At 38.6% G+C, this 14,998-nt stretch overlaps 1 long non-coding RNA gene across 1 annotated transcript in view; it reads left to right on the plus strand.

Annotated features, from left to right (window-relative positions):
• Positions 1-14,740, plus strand: part of LOC103603532 — a 112,891-nt gene extending 98,151 nt beyond the window's left edge. The window contains exons 2-3 of the long non-coding RNA XR_551623.1: positions 6,821-6,987; positions 14,625-14,740. This is a non-coding gene — a long non-coding RNA (uncharacterized LOC103603532). The remainder of the gene's footprint in view (positions 1-6,820; positions 6,988-14,624) is intronic.
• The last annotated feature ends 258 nt before the right edge of the window (positions 14,741-14,998 follow it).

Raw genomic sequence — 14,998 nt, forward strand, 5'->3', positions numbered from 1 at the left:
AACCACTCCTGAGAGAAATTAGAGAGGATACAAGAAGATGGAAAGACATCCCATGCTCTTGGATTGGAAGAATCAATATAGTGAAAATGACTATACTACCCAAAGTAATATACAAATTCAATGAAGAAAATTCAAAGAGAGGCTGGTTAGGCATAATTCTGTATTTTTCCTTGGCTATATTGAGGTGCTCATTTGCAGGTAAATAGTTGGATTTAACCAACTCTGTGTTTTTCCTGGCAGGTAAAATAATGTAAGAGGGAAGCAAGTGTGTGAGAGAACATACCAGAGAATGATTATACTGATTTAAATTATAGACTATGTATATAATCCAAGCAAGCAAGGTAAGAAAGGAAATGAGAACATGAAGATAATGATGAGTAATTTAAAGGTTGTATGATCAATGGATTAGAGATCCTAAAAGGAGAGGGATAGAAGAATTGACATCATGAAGGTACTAGATAAAATGGGTTAGAAAGATGTGGTCAGAGAGTGGTTTGAGATGATGGATTTGTAATGACAACTCTTAGAATATCGCCATAGGAATGAATGACTGGATTAGGGTGGAGCTAGGCTTATTGGAGGGCAGGAGGTCAAGGAATTGACCTATAGTTTACAGTGACCAAAGATTACTGCATGTCAGGCATAATGCCTAATGCTATACATGAAATGAATTAGATCATTTAATTCTCATAACACTACTGTATTATCATAATCAACAGTTTAGAAGTTGATCATTGTTGAGTCAAATAACTCAACCAATGTCAAATTTCAAGTGGTATATCAAGGATTGGAACTAAGATGTTTCTGACTCCAAAACCCTTAAGAATGACAGTTATTTCAGGATAGGTGGAATTAGATGGCCTTAAATGAAACTTTGGTGACAAGTTGAGGAAGAAAGAAATGACAGAGTTGGCTTAGTATCTGGGTAGCAGCACCTGGGGTGCCTTTGTTCAGGTAAAGTTCTGGCAGATAGTGCCTCATGTTATCTGAGCAGTGGAGTTGTTGGGTGGAATGTCAGTATCTTGTGGTTACTAGGAACTGAAATAGAGAAGTTTTAGGTATTCCAGTAGAAGAATTGGCTGTATCAGTGCCTTGTACATAGCATTTGCCCAAATATTTGTGATAAAATGAATTTGTATTTGGACAGGACTTAATCAGCAGACTCATCCCAGCATCAGGTCTTTGGCTAGGCATTTTACATATGTTAGCTTAATTAATGTTTCATAGTCCTTACAGGATGGATATTATTATCTCTATTTTTCATTGAAGGAGGTTATTAAAGTAAAACACAACTCATGTTTGGCAGTGCCTAGTAACCTCTTGGTCTGGCAGGTTTCAAAACCCATCCTACACCATATCCTTTAAACCATCTTACCTCATTTAGGGATATGATTTTATCACAATAAAATGCATTCATTCATTTGCTATTTATTAGGTACCCATTATTTGTCAGACACTCTTCTACACATTGGGTGTGTATCTCTAAATAAAACAAGCCACAATTGTTGTCCCCATTGAGGTTACATTCTAATTAAGGAAACAGACAATAACAAAAAATGCATTAAATACATATTAGAAATGGAAGGGAAGAGAAATAGAGCAGGAAACTGCATAGGAAGTTATCAGGGATGTGTGGAAAGGCTGAAATTTTAGATAGGGTGGCCTCAATGGGAAGATGATATTTGAATAAAAATCTGAAAGAAGTGAAGGAGCAAACTAAATGAAAATTGGATGGAAGAACATTTCAGGTAGAGGCAATAACAGGTGCAAAGGCCCTGGGGCAGGAGCCTACCTGACATATTCAATGAGCAGCAAGGAGGCCACAGTGGCTTGAGTGGAGTGGGTGAGAGGGGAGGGTAGTAGGGGATGTAGTTAGCCAGTTATTTGGGGATTAGCTCACTTAGGTCCTTGTAGATCACAGTGAGGTTTTTAAATTTTTATTTATTTATTTAAATTGACAGATAAAATTTTATGTATTTACTATGTACAACATGATGTTTTGAAGTATATACATATTGTGGAATTACTAGTTAACATATGCATTACCTCACTTAGTTATTGTTTCTGTGGTGAGACATACAAATGGCCAACAGGTATACGAAAACATGCTGAATATCTCTAATTATCAGAGAAATTCAAATTAAAACCACAAGGAGATATTACCTCACACCTGTTGGAATGGCTATTATCAAAGAGACAAAAGATAACAAGTGTTGGCGAGGATGTGGAGAAAAGGGAGAAAAGGACACTGTGAGAAAGTAATGAAACAGCCATTATGGAAAACAGTATGAAGATTCCTCAAAAATTAAAAATAGAACCACGATATGATTTACCAGTCTTACTACTGAGTATATATCTCCAAAGAATATGAAATCAGTATGTCAAAGAGATATCTTTACTACTGTGTTCATTGCAGCATTATTGAGAAAAGCCAAGATATGGAATCAACCTAAGTGTCCGTTAATGGATGAATGAATAAAGAAAATATGGTATACACACACACACACACACACACACACGCACGCATGCACACACACGCACACATGCACACACACGCACACGCACGCACACACACACGCGCGCGCACACACATGCACACACACACGCACACACACATGCATACAATGGAACACTATTTGGCCATAAAAAGAAGGAATCCTCTCATATGCAACAACATGAATGAACCTGGAGGACATTATGTTAAGAAAATAAGCCAGAGGGCTGCCCCGTGACGCACTCGGGAGAGTGCGGCACTGGGAGTGCAGCGATGCTCCCGCCGAGGGTTCGGATCCTATATAGGAATGGTCGGTGCGCTCACTGGCTGAGCGCGGTGTGGGCGACACCACACCAAGGGTTGCTAGCCCCTTACCAGTCACGAAAAAAGGACAAAAAAAAAAAAAAAAGAAAAGAAAATAAGCCAGGCACAGAAAGGCAAAAACTGCATGATCTCATTTGTGGAATCAAAAAAAAGTTGATCTCATAGAAGTATAGAGTAGAATGGTGGTTAGCAGGGGCAGGGATGATTAAGGGTTGTTGGGGAGATTTTGGCCAAAGGATGATTTCAAGAGCTCCATTGTGCAATATGGTGTCTATAGTTAATAATATATTGTATTCTTTAAAAAATGCTAAGTGAGGCTTTTGAAATGGGAAGAAATGGGAGGATTTTGAGCATAGAAGAGACGTGAGCTGACTGAACACTTCAAAAGTTCACTCTGGCTGCTGTATGGAGAACAGACTGCAGGGGAGCAAGGGCAGAGGCAGCAAGACCATTTAGGCTTTCACAATGATTTTAAAACAGATGATGAGCCAGAGTGGTCGCAGCAGAGGTGATGACCAGTGGTTTTATGTGGATATGTTTCCTCTGATTGAAATGCCAATGCGACTTACTGAAAGACTGGATTGTGAGGAGTTAAGAATGACATCAGAGTTTTCACTGTGAGCAAAGGGAAGTGTGGAGTTACTGTTACTTGAGATGGGAAAGACTGCAGGAGGAACAGGTCTATGTACGTGTGTGGTGTAGATATCTGAACCTCAGATTTAAACATGTTAGGTTTAAGATGCCTCTCAGAGATCTCTGTACCTAGATGTCTGAGAGGCATCTTAAAGTTAACATGGGTTTAGGTTTAACCCATGGGTTAAGATATGAGTTTAACATATGGGTTCTCTCCTGGAACCCATATCTAGGTACGAATATGGGTTCCAGGAGAGATCTGGAATAGAAATATTAGTTTACAAGTTATCAGCATATATTTGGTATTTTTCTCCCTTTGTTCCTTGTATTGTCGTTACATAATCACATATTATGATGGCCTGAGCATGTGTCATGATTACGTGTTCATATATCATGTGTAATTCATTCGAACACCATAATTATCTGAGCCTGCACAAGGGTTGTCTCCTCCTGTTTCATAGCCAATCTGCTTCTACCACAGGCATCTGCTATTGTGCCATGGTTGATTGCAAACTCATAGGACATTGGTGTTTTCTCCATGCACTGTACATATATGAGCACACACCAGGTTGTCTACTTTTGAAATGTGGCATGGCTTCCTTATGCCAACTTTAAAAGCAGTATTAGGTTGTACTTTCTACTCATGCATCATAGTTTTTTGAATATCAATATCATTATGTGATGTTCCTTTTCTGTAATTTTCAATTTATTCACCATGGATGTGTGCACTATATTTTTGTACTTATACATATATCAATTTTTCACTATGGCCATTTGCATCTATATCTTACCTCTCCGCTCCAGTTAAAATTTTTTGACCATGTCTGCTTAATTATGGACCGTGACCTTCTGTTTCTGCATCATGGCAGTCTAGTCCTACAGCACGGCCATGTGTTCCTAAACCATGTCATTTAACTCCTGTATCATGGTTGCCATGATGCATACATAGCATGTGCATACATCAAGACTAAGGATTTTTATACCAAATACCTCTTCACATGCATCATGGTTGTCTAAGTATAAGCATAGTTGTTTCCAGCTACATGGGTACTTGATCATGTTTGAATGCTCCCTGTTTTACTGTCATGGCTTTCAGTTTGTACACTATAGTCACTTGAAAAATCACTGTTTGTCATAGGAGGTATTTTGGGTGCCTGTCCTCCTAAAGTCCTGTATGCATTTATTTGATGGTTGTCTGAGCATGTACCATGGATGCATGTTTATTTAATACTAATAAATGCTAATGTGCCACATTTCTCTGCACATATACCAGGTGCGGGTTCTTTTCTGTGAATATTTGCTAATTTGCCAAGACTACCTGTTCCAGCAACATGCTTTTTAAATATTTTTTTTCTATTCATCGTAAAAAACACATAACATAAAATGGACCATCTTAACCATTTTTAAGTGTACTGTTCAGTAGTGTTAACTATATTCACATTATTGTGCAACTGTCCAGCAGCACGTTTTTAAATGGAATGTGTACTAAAGCCCTCTTCTCTTGTTTTGTGATTATTAGGCTCGTGTACTATGGTTTTCTGACAAATACCATGGCCAAATGGCTTTGTTCCATAAATGTTTTCTCATGCACTGTAATAACGATGTTTGCTAACAAAATGCTATGGTTGTTAGAGGGTCTACTCTTCTATATATATGATGGTTGTCTTCTAATTCATAATGGTTATTTGAATATGTGCTTTAGTTACAATATCACATAACATTGTTGTCCTTTTATGCATCATACTTTACACCATAGTTTCCTCCTCCCAAATCATGGGCATTTACTTCTGTGCCATTGCTATTTATTCTAGTGTGACAGTTAGCTTTGTTTACCATGATAATTTGAATATAACCTTTAGTTATGTACTAGAATAGCATAGTTGAACATGCACTCTGGATTTCTTTGTTTATGCAGTGTGGTTGTCTTCTCTGTTACCCAGGATTGTTACTCATGCAGTCATATTTTCTGAGCATGCATCATTGTTATGTCTTATATTCCATGGATTGTTTCTATAATTTGGACTCTATATCCTGTACCAAGTCTCCCTGTTCCTGTTGAGTAGTTGCAAATTCAAATGTCATGATTATTTCATGATTATTTGAGCATTAACCCTTGTCATGTGATGATACACCATCTGAGTCTGCTAAAGCACTGTGGGTGTTTGAGCAAATATCATGGTTACTTCCCATACCAGGGATGCTGCTCATGCCCCAGAGTCATCTAATCATGCACCATGTTTGTTTTTACTCATATGCTATGGTTTTCTGAACCAAGCTGTTCCTGTCCATTCCTGTAAAATGTCTGTCAACTCTTATATTCCTCATGACCTGTGAATGTCACAAGCACATATATTAGGTTGACCATAAGAAACTGCCGTATGATGTTGGGTCAGAGTTAAGTCTCCTTCAAATGGTCAGTATCTCAGATTCAAAGAAGCCACACAGTTTAGAGATAACAAGTAAGTGTCATTTTACTGGCTGCTTTCTTAACCCCATGTTTGGGTAAACCTCTACCCTTCTGGAGTTAATAAAACAGCCTTGCAAACAGGCAACTCCAAATCACTAACTCTGTCATCAGTACAATTTGCTGCCTTCTTAGGGACTTCTGTGCCAGGAGACTAGGCTTGGATTTCTTCTTTATGTTGTGGACTCTATCTAAAGGAGTTGGTTTTTCCCCTCAAATATCTCTTTATGGGAAACATTGCATTCTTATTCAAGAGCCATGGTGTCTTATCATTCAGCATTTCTCAACCTGATTCAGAGGAAACAGTCTTATCTATTTCAGGCCCTTTGATCTTTTGGAAAATTGCTTAACTCTGTCAAGATAAGAATCAATCCTAAAAATGCTATAAAGAGACTCCAGGTCTTAATATACTAGAATTTTTTTTTTTTTTTTTTTTTTTTTTTACAATATTGTACAGTTAGCTAAGGCAAAAGCCTTTGTGACACTAAATATCAAATGGGGGAATGGGGGCAAATAAAATGAAGACATGAGAGACTATTTTAAGATCTTGGATTATAAGAGGTAACTGAGGCTGAGGGAGGTTGTGTGACTCACCTAGTCATATGGGAAGACAAGGAAGGGAAAGAACTGTACCCTAGACTCCTGATTACTGATCTAGAGCTCTTTATACTACCCTATGCATTCTTTCTTGGATGGGCTGTGATATATTTGGGAGAGGGATATGTTGGGAGCGAATTTTGGTGGCATTGATAAACTGGGGAAGGGAAATGTCAAATTAAGCATGGAGTAACTAGATACTAGAGAAGTTAAATGGCTCTAATAGAGTTAAATAAAATCTTTTTTTTTTTTTCTTTACCTCTTTCTCCTCTCTCCCTTCCCCTTCTTCTGAACTATGGATCTAACAGGTCTCTCCTAAGTTGGTGCCTAAGAAGATGATAATCACACAAATGAGTCACTACTACACGACCAGCCTTGGGATTCTTTTCCTGATTAATATTCTCCCTGAAACCAGTGGTCAAGGGGAATCAAGACGACAAGAACCTGGGGATTTTGTGAAGCAGGATATTGGCGGGTAAGAACTTTAACTCCTGGAACAAGAGAAGACTATGATAAATTTTTGCCTCAGACCAAAACTTCAGAATTTTCCCCAGATGAATCCAAGTACTCTGGCCTCTGATACTCATACATTACACTGTATTTTGAAGAAAAAAAAATCATCAGCTTAGACTCACAAAGTGGAAAGAGATCTCAAAGGTCTTGGGCAACTCCCTAACCCATACTTGAATCCCCTCCGTAGTATCTTAAAGGCAGTTAACTCTAGCCTTTTGCTCCCAATTTTATCTCTTCTTTTTTAGGTCTTCAGCTTGTCCCTTTTTTATTGGCTCTGGCCCATTAGCATCTAAATGTGATTGAGGATCTCCCATCTTAAACTTAAAAATCTTCCTTCCACATAGTGCCTTAAGTCTTTACTCCCCTTCACAGCCAGTTTTCTTGAAGGAGTGAATCTGCTTTATTGTCTCTACTTACTTCTCACTCTACTTTTTGCTGTCTGTCTTCCAACCCCATGATTTTAAGGCAACTTCTGTAACCAAGATGACCAGTGTTGGCCTTATTGTTAAAATGAATATTTGTATGTCTTTATGTTACTCAATTTCTTTAGTAGCATGTAGCAATATTCAACATTTTTGACTTCTCCCTCCTTAATTCCTTTTTGTTATAAAATAAACATACATATAGAAACATGCATAAAGGGCTGGCCCGGTGGCGCACTGCTACAGTGCGCCGCTTGGGAGCACAGCGGCGCTCCCGCCGAGGGTTCGGATCCCACATACAGACCGGTGGCTCACTGGCTGAGCGAGGTGCGGGCGCAGCACCGAGGGTTGCGATCCCGTTGCCGGTCCCGGTCTGGTGCGGGTGCGACACTGAGGGTTGCGATCCGTTGCCGGGCATGAAAAAAGACAAAAAGGAAAAAAAAAAAAAAAAAAAAGAAACATGCATAAAATATAACTATACATTTAGGAGTAATTCTCTTTTTGACTTCAAAGACACCACAACTCCTTGGTACTTAGATTAGGTTCTCTAGAAGCAGGGAACGAGATAGGATTTTTGAGCAAATGATTTATTGAGAGAACTCTCTCAGGAGAAACCTATAAGGATTAAGGGAAACAAGATAGAGAAAGGGAAGAAGTAAAGCAAAGGTGCAATTTCACTTGAAGTATAGCCTCAGTTTGCCCCATGGAAAGCCATGGAGCATAAGTGGTACTATGGATTTGTCCTACCTTGAGGTGAAGGGCCCAAGCTTTTGTACCCTCATCTCAATCAGTCTTTGCCTGTGTGTCTCCTGGAGAAAGAAGGCATAGCCTTCTGGGCACTTTAGGGTGAGGTGGTTCTCTTCAACAGATGGTAATTCTCCAAGGTAGCTGGAGGATGGTTTCACCAGCCCAGTAAAGGGGATTTGGACATAGTACCAATAGTAAATACTACACCTGGTTTTCTTCATACTTTTATAGCTATGCTTTCTACAATATTTTCCATGATATACACAGCTATATTAAAGGACTTTGTGGTATAAAGATCTTTTGTAGTCTTCTCTTCCTTTGTTCATCCCTCAGGTGTTAGTGTTTTTCTTTGTTTTGTTCTAGGCTCTCTTCTTACCATATAAAACCCCCGAGTGATTTCATTATTCCTATGATGGTACCTTATATAAATGTCAATGACTCTCATCTCAGTATCTATTTCTGTCTTCTCTCAAGTATCAGAACTCTATATCCAACTGTCCATTGGACATGTCCACTTGGCAATTTCACAAATTCTTTCAACAAAACATGTTCCAAGGTAGTGTCATCATCTCCATCTCCCTCTTGCACCTTAAAGAACAAACAAAACAAAACAAACAGCAAACAAACAAAACATATTCCTCTTCCATTTTTTCCTGTTTCAGTCAATGACACCACCGTGCACCCAGTTGCTCAAGCCAGAAACTTGGAATTGTTATTGCCAATTTTCTACCTTTCTCTCTTCAGATTGAATCAGTCACCAAGATCTGTCATTTCTACCTCCCACATTTCTTGGATTCATCTATTTTTTTCCAACTTACTTGCTACCATCCTAATTTAATCCAATGTTGTCTCCCATTTGCACTACTACAAGAGCCTGTAATTGGTCTTACTTCTTAAAGTTATGCTTCCATCCAAACTAACCTTTACTCTGTAGCCAGTGTTTCTTCTGTAATGAATGTTGAGTCATACATACCCTATTTAAAGCCCTATAATAGCTTCCTATTGTCCTGAGAATAAAATCCAAATTCCTTAACATGATTTTATAAAGTCCATTATGACCCAGCCTTTACTCACCTTCTTAGCCTTATTTTTTAGTCCTCCCCCCACCAAAATTTGTGCTCTTCAGCAATGTTGAACTTCTTTTAGACCTTAAAATTCCATCTTGTCCAGGAAATATCATTACTAGAAATGACGCCTTAACCTTTAAACATTTCAGTATTACACAGAATATTTTATTCCTTGGTAGTGCCTTTGTGTTCGTTTGTCCTACATTTGGCTCTTGTCCCATATTCGTGGATGTATGCACCTTGAAGTAGGACTTGATCCTAATTATTTTTGCAGGGTTAATTATCTTAATGTATGCTGAATCTTTCTATCTACTATCAGCATTTTAAAGCTCTTTTTGTTCTTTCTGCCAATCTGAAAATTAAAACCAATTCTGTTTTATTAACTCCTCATGTATCTAATTTCATTGGATTATGACAGATGTTCTATATAAGATGAAGATTTTAAATAAATGAACATTGCCTTTTCAAGCATTAAAACCTTCTAATTTTAACTCTGAGAATAAAATTTTCTGAAAATGTACCACATATTTTCTTATAATGCTAAACAAAGATTTTGAAGAGAATTAGCCACTTTTCTTTGTGAGTTTTGGTCTTCATAATGAATATTTGTTATATTCATTTTATATCTGCATTTTTCTTTTTGCCTCCATCCTCAGTATTAATTGTCATCTCTCCTATTTTCAGTGATTTGTTTACATCCTGTTAATGTTTAAGGAACCAGACAGCAAAGCCTTCTATCCTATAGAAGAGGTCAAGAAATCCCACCTGAAAGAGCACAGTGGAGTGCTTGGTTTTGATACAGGAGCATAATGCCTGCATGTTTCTTGAATTTAGAGACCTTTTTGTTGTTGTTTGTTTACTTTCTTCCAAGTCTAATGCAATTCATGCTTTGGAGGGCTATGTTTACTAAAAACCTAGTTCCAAATATTAGTGTTGACATTCTATATGTATTTGCTAGAAATAAAGGAACCAATAAAACTTTAAAATGGCATGTTTTGATAATTCTGACACTTGGCATGCTTCTTTTTGTTTGCTTGCTTTCATACCTTGCTTGGTTTCACACCTTCTGAATTATGTTTTTGTTTGTTGAAAAAATCTATTTGCTGCATTATTTTATCCACCTTTAGTGGTTTATTCAATTAAATCACCTGGGTTGGCTGCCCCAGCAACTTCAACAATCAGTTAGATGCCATGGTTCTCAGTGTTCAGCATGAGTAAGCAAGAAAGCAGGCTCCACATCTGAAGATTGTGATTTAGTAGCTCTGGAGATAGTGCCTAACAATCTGCATTTTATCAAGTGCTCCAGATGATTCTGATGGTCAATATTTTAGGGACACAGTCCCTGTTTTCAAGGAACTAACAGTATGGTTAGGGATATGGGATTCTGGAACCTTAGCAAACATGGAAAAGCAATTCATAATGTGTTGACAAGTAAGTGCCTAAGAAGCAAGTGCCAAATGGATCCTCTGTCCAGGTCTGTCTGCACTTTGTTGAATCAGTCAGGATTCCAAAGAATACAGATGGGACATTTCAATTAAAATTATTTGAGGAGGATGGATTTGCAAAGAAACTAATCATAAAGTTATTGTCTAGGTAGGGAAACCACAAGGAATAGAGCAAGAACTTAATGCTTGCAGCAGGCATATCATATTAGAGAAGTTTTCTTAAGAGGTACAGAGACCTTTAGTAGAGGAAATAGCCAGCCTAAGAAGATTTCATAGGGAAAGAGCCAGGAAATTACATGTCCAGACTTTTGTATTCTTCTTTCTCTGATTTTCAGCCAAGCTGGCCAAACTCAAGTTGAAAGCAGAGACCAGGGGATCCCTGTTGATGTAGTTCATACATGTCAGCCTTCTAGGAAAGAGAATAGAGTGGAAAACAGTGGAGAATATATTTGGAAGGGCAAATGAAAGACATTTGGCACAAGGCCTCGTATTTACACATTTAAGAATAGAGTGAAGACCATGATTTTTGGAAGGATGAGGCACAATATTAACACTTTTTCTGCATCATGATTTTGTGGCGGTGGCAGTGGTGAGAGCCAATGCTGTAAACTGAAGAGGAAATGGTTGGGGAGTTGCCTGTTTCCTCGTCACATTCACAGCCTGACTTGGTGCCACTGTACCAAAAGCGTCCGTCCTTGTAAATGTCTATATCCATCTTGAAAGGTATATTCTCAGTCCTCTTAATCTCAGCATAAACTGACAACTGTAACCACACGTGTATTTACTGTGATTTGAAGTATAAGTATGAAAAATCCAGTTTCTTCCATTTACATGCAATGTCTGTTGTTGAATCAATGCATCAATACTCTTAGCATTTGATGATCAAATCTTACATTTTTCAGAACCAGATGTAGGACATGAGAGGCTGTCAGTCTCTAGGCTCCTACCTTGCATTATGCTTGATGCTTGATCTGCCAGTTTGAATCTCTCCAGTGATAAGCTGTGTTGCTACCACAGGGCAGGGCTCTGGAGGTTGGAAAGTGCTTCCCATTGAACTGAAGCAAACCTTCTTCTAATGCCTACAGATATAGGCTCCTGTAACATTAGCTTCCTTTTCCACATAATAGCTATCAGATCTACACCATTCTTCTTTTCTGCAGGCTAACTCATTTCTTTCAACTATTCTCCTGATATAGTATGGTTTTCCAGACATTGCTTCAATTCAAACTGCACACTCTCCTTTGTTCTCTAATTGGGTATTTTGAAACTCAATTTAAGAGTTTATACTTATTTATAATTTTCATGTTCCATCATGTTAGTTTAAACTTTATATTTATATAGCTTTTACTATATAAATAGTACCAAGCACTATTCTAAGTGCTTTATATATGTTAATTCATATAATCCTGATAACAGAACTGTTGGCTAAGTGATGTTATTATCCCTGTTTTACAGATAAAATATGGAGACACATATTTTATGTGTCAAAACTCACATGACTAGAAAGTGGCAGAGCTAGGACTAAATCTGAGAGAGTCTGGCTCCAGAGTCCACGCTATCAACCACTACAGTGTACCTCTTATTTCAGTAACAAAGGTTGCACAGTGCATTGGCCTTATATTCACTTTTAAGTAAGAGCTAAGCACATCTTCATTTCTTTTATGTACATAAGCATATACTTATATACTTGGGTCCTTCAAAAAGTTCATGGAGAGATTCATATTATCTTTTAATTTTATTTTTCCATGAACTTTGAAGTACCATAGTATAGTAATCTCTCAATCTCTAAATGCTTCATATCTCAGCCACATGGATGGATGGACTGTGCTAAGATGGGGCAAGTGCAATTTTCTTGTAGAACCTGAAGGAATAAGAAACATCATTTGATCCTATCATTTTTCATTTTGAAGTGGAAGTGTAGCATTTGTGACACAGGACAGGGGTGGATGTTTGAGGCCAGAATCAAGTACGTTTCGTAGGTGATGCTGTGACTTCCTATTGCATAATGTCAGGAGGTAAAGTTGCTCAGTATTACTGATGCTAAGTTGGATTACTTGGTTAAGAAGATGATTGCCAGCACTCTTCATTGTAAGGATATCAGCCACCAGGACTGATTGAGAGGCTTTGAGCTGATGGCCAGCTCATTGCTTTGATCGTGGCTATGGTGTGGAGTAAGGAGAAAATCATAACTGGGGAGAGAATGTTCTTAGTACTGTAGTTTCCCCTTTTTTCCATGTAGACAGTGTTATAAATCATTCTCGGGTTGGCCTATGAAAATCCACTTAACCAGAAATGTTGCTGAAATGGTGCTCATGCATTGGTACTATGGTTACAATCATTCAGATAAATTATGAGAAATATGAGACTTGCATCATAAACATGCATAGTCTTGCCTGTGAAGTAGCTACACTTTTTGGCACTGTTGCAAATGAAGACTGTACCCTTAATTCTTTGCAAACTTTGGATCATGTCACATTTCAAGTTGGAGCATGTCTGCTTACATTTGTATATGGAATCAGGTCTCTAAGATCTAGTACCTTGTTATTTTATCATTCACTTATATACCAGTTAAATCTTCCTGTGCATTTTTGCAAAGCAGTGGTTTTCAGTTACTCAAAAGGCATGAAGGACTTCTTTATTTCACTTTAACTCAGCAATAAATTTAGTGTGAACAGGTGGGGCACATGTTGAGTGGGTGTGTCTCAAGCTATTACTTCTCTAGTTTCATTACCAGTCTATGGAGGCTATTTCGGAAAGGAACAGCTGTCTTTTGAGATGGATTGGACATATTCTCGACAAAACACAGGGTGTTTGTTTTTTCTTCAAGTGGCTTCTGTAATGATGTTAGAGTGGGTGCTATTGAATTCCAGGTGTTTTTCATTCCCTCTCCAGTATATAACTAGCATCCATACTGCTGAATCTTTAGTTAGACCTTTCCACTTACGGTAAAGACTGGGCTTGAGAAATGAAAACATAGGGAATGTTGGAAAATGGTTACTAATCTGATTTGGCTATGATTTCTGGCCAGAAAGAGAAGTAGTGGAATTTGTGGCTGTAAAAGTATAGTAGGAACAGATTGTAGAAGGCCATGAATGTCAGGCTAAGGGGTTGGAATTTTATTTGCTAAGCTGTGAAGAGTTACGAAAGGTTTGTGAGCAGCACAGATACAGGATCTACACAGAAATTTGGAATTTTATTTGTTTTTAAAAATCTGTTCTCTCCCTGAGGATACGCACTATTAGGAAAAACGTCTTTTCTCTTCTCTTTGGGTTGTTGTATGAACTGCATCCGCAACTCCAAATCTGTGCCTCTCCTGTTTCCCCTAACATGAACACACTGGGGTCCTCGATGAGGCTGTTGAGCTAATATTGTTACTGCCAGCGTCCTGCACTTAATCTCTAGATGGTCAATGAGCTTGACTTTGTCCCATAGCCTAAACATGCATGTCTTTTGAAGGACTGGGGTAAACTAGAGGCAATACAAGGGTCTATTGCTCTGTGAACTTGTTTCTTTGGGCCAGAAGAGAGGTAAGTTCTCATTAACAACATTTTTCTTTTTTATTTTGAGGCCTGTTCATTCATGCAACAAAATTTGATGAATCAACTATATGCCAGGTACTATTATCGGTTCTGTCCAGGATTTCTGCTTGTGTCTCTCCACTACTTAAATGGAGCTAAAACATATGCCTGGTAAAGCTTATCCCAATTCTGGAATAAGAGCTCAAATACTGACCACTGTGCCTCCTACAAAGGCAATCATTGTGACAAATAGAAAGTACTTGCTGTTTTGGTTAAGACAGAAGGCTATTTGATTGGCCCAGTCTATTCTTTGAAATCTTCTTGAATTAAAATGTTTAGACATGTAATTGTTTCTTATTAAGAATGATTATTTTTCTTCTATTTTCCCGCACTGTCTCAGACTCTCTCCTAAGCATGCCCCAGATATTCCTGATGACAGCACCGACAACATCACTATCTTCACCAGAATCTTGGATCGTCTTCTGGATGGCTATGACAACCGGCTGAGACCTGGGCTTGGAGGTCAGTTATTATTTTAAGATCTTCTCCTTCGGGCCAGCCCGGTGGTGCACTGGATAAGTGCGCCGCTTGGGAAGCGCGGCGGCACTCCCGCCCGAAGGTTCGGATCCCACATACAGACCGGTTCCCGCTCACTGGCTGAGTGAGGCGCGGGAGCAACACCGAGGGTTGCAATCCCGTTGCCGGTCCCCGGTCCCGTACGGGGGCAACACTGAGGGTTGCGATCCGTTGCCGGACACGGAAAAAGACAAAAAG

This window comes from Galeopterus variegatus, unplaced genomic scaffold (genome assembly GCF_000696425.1).
Source record: "Galeopterus variegatus unplaced genomic scaffold, G_variegatus-3.0.2 Scaffold4668, whole genome shotgun sequence".
NCBI lineage: Eukaryota > Metazoa > Chordata > Mammalia > Dermoptera > Cynocephalidae > Galeopterus > Galeopterus variegatus.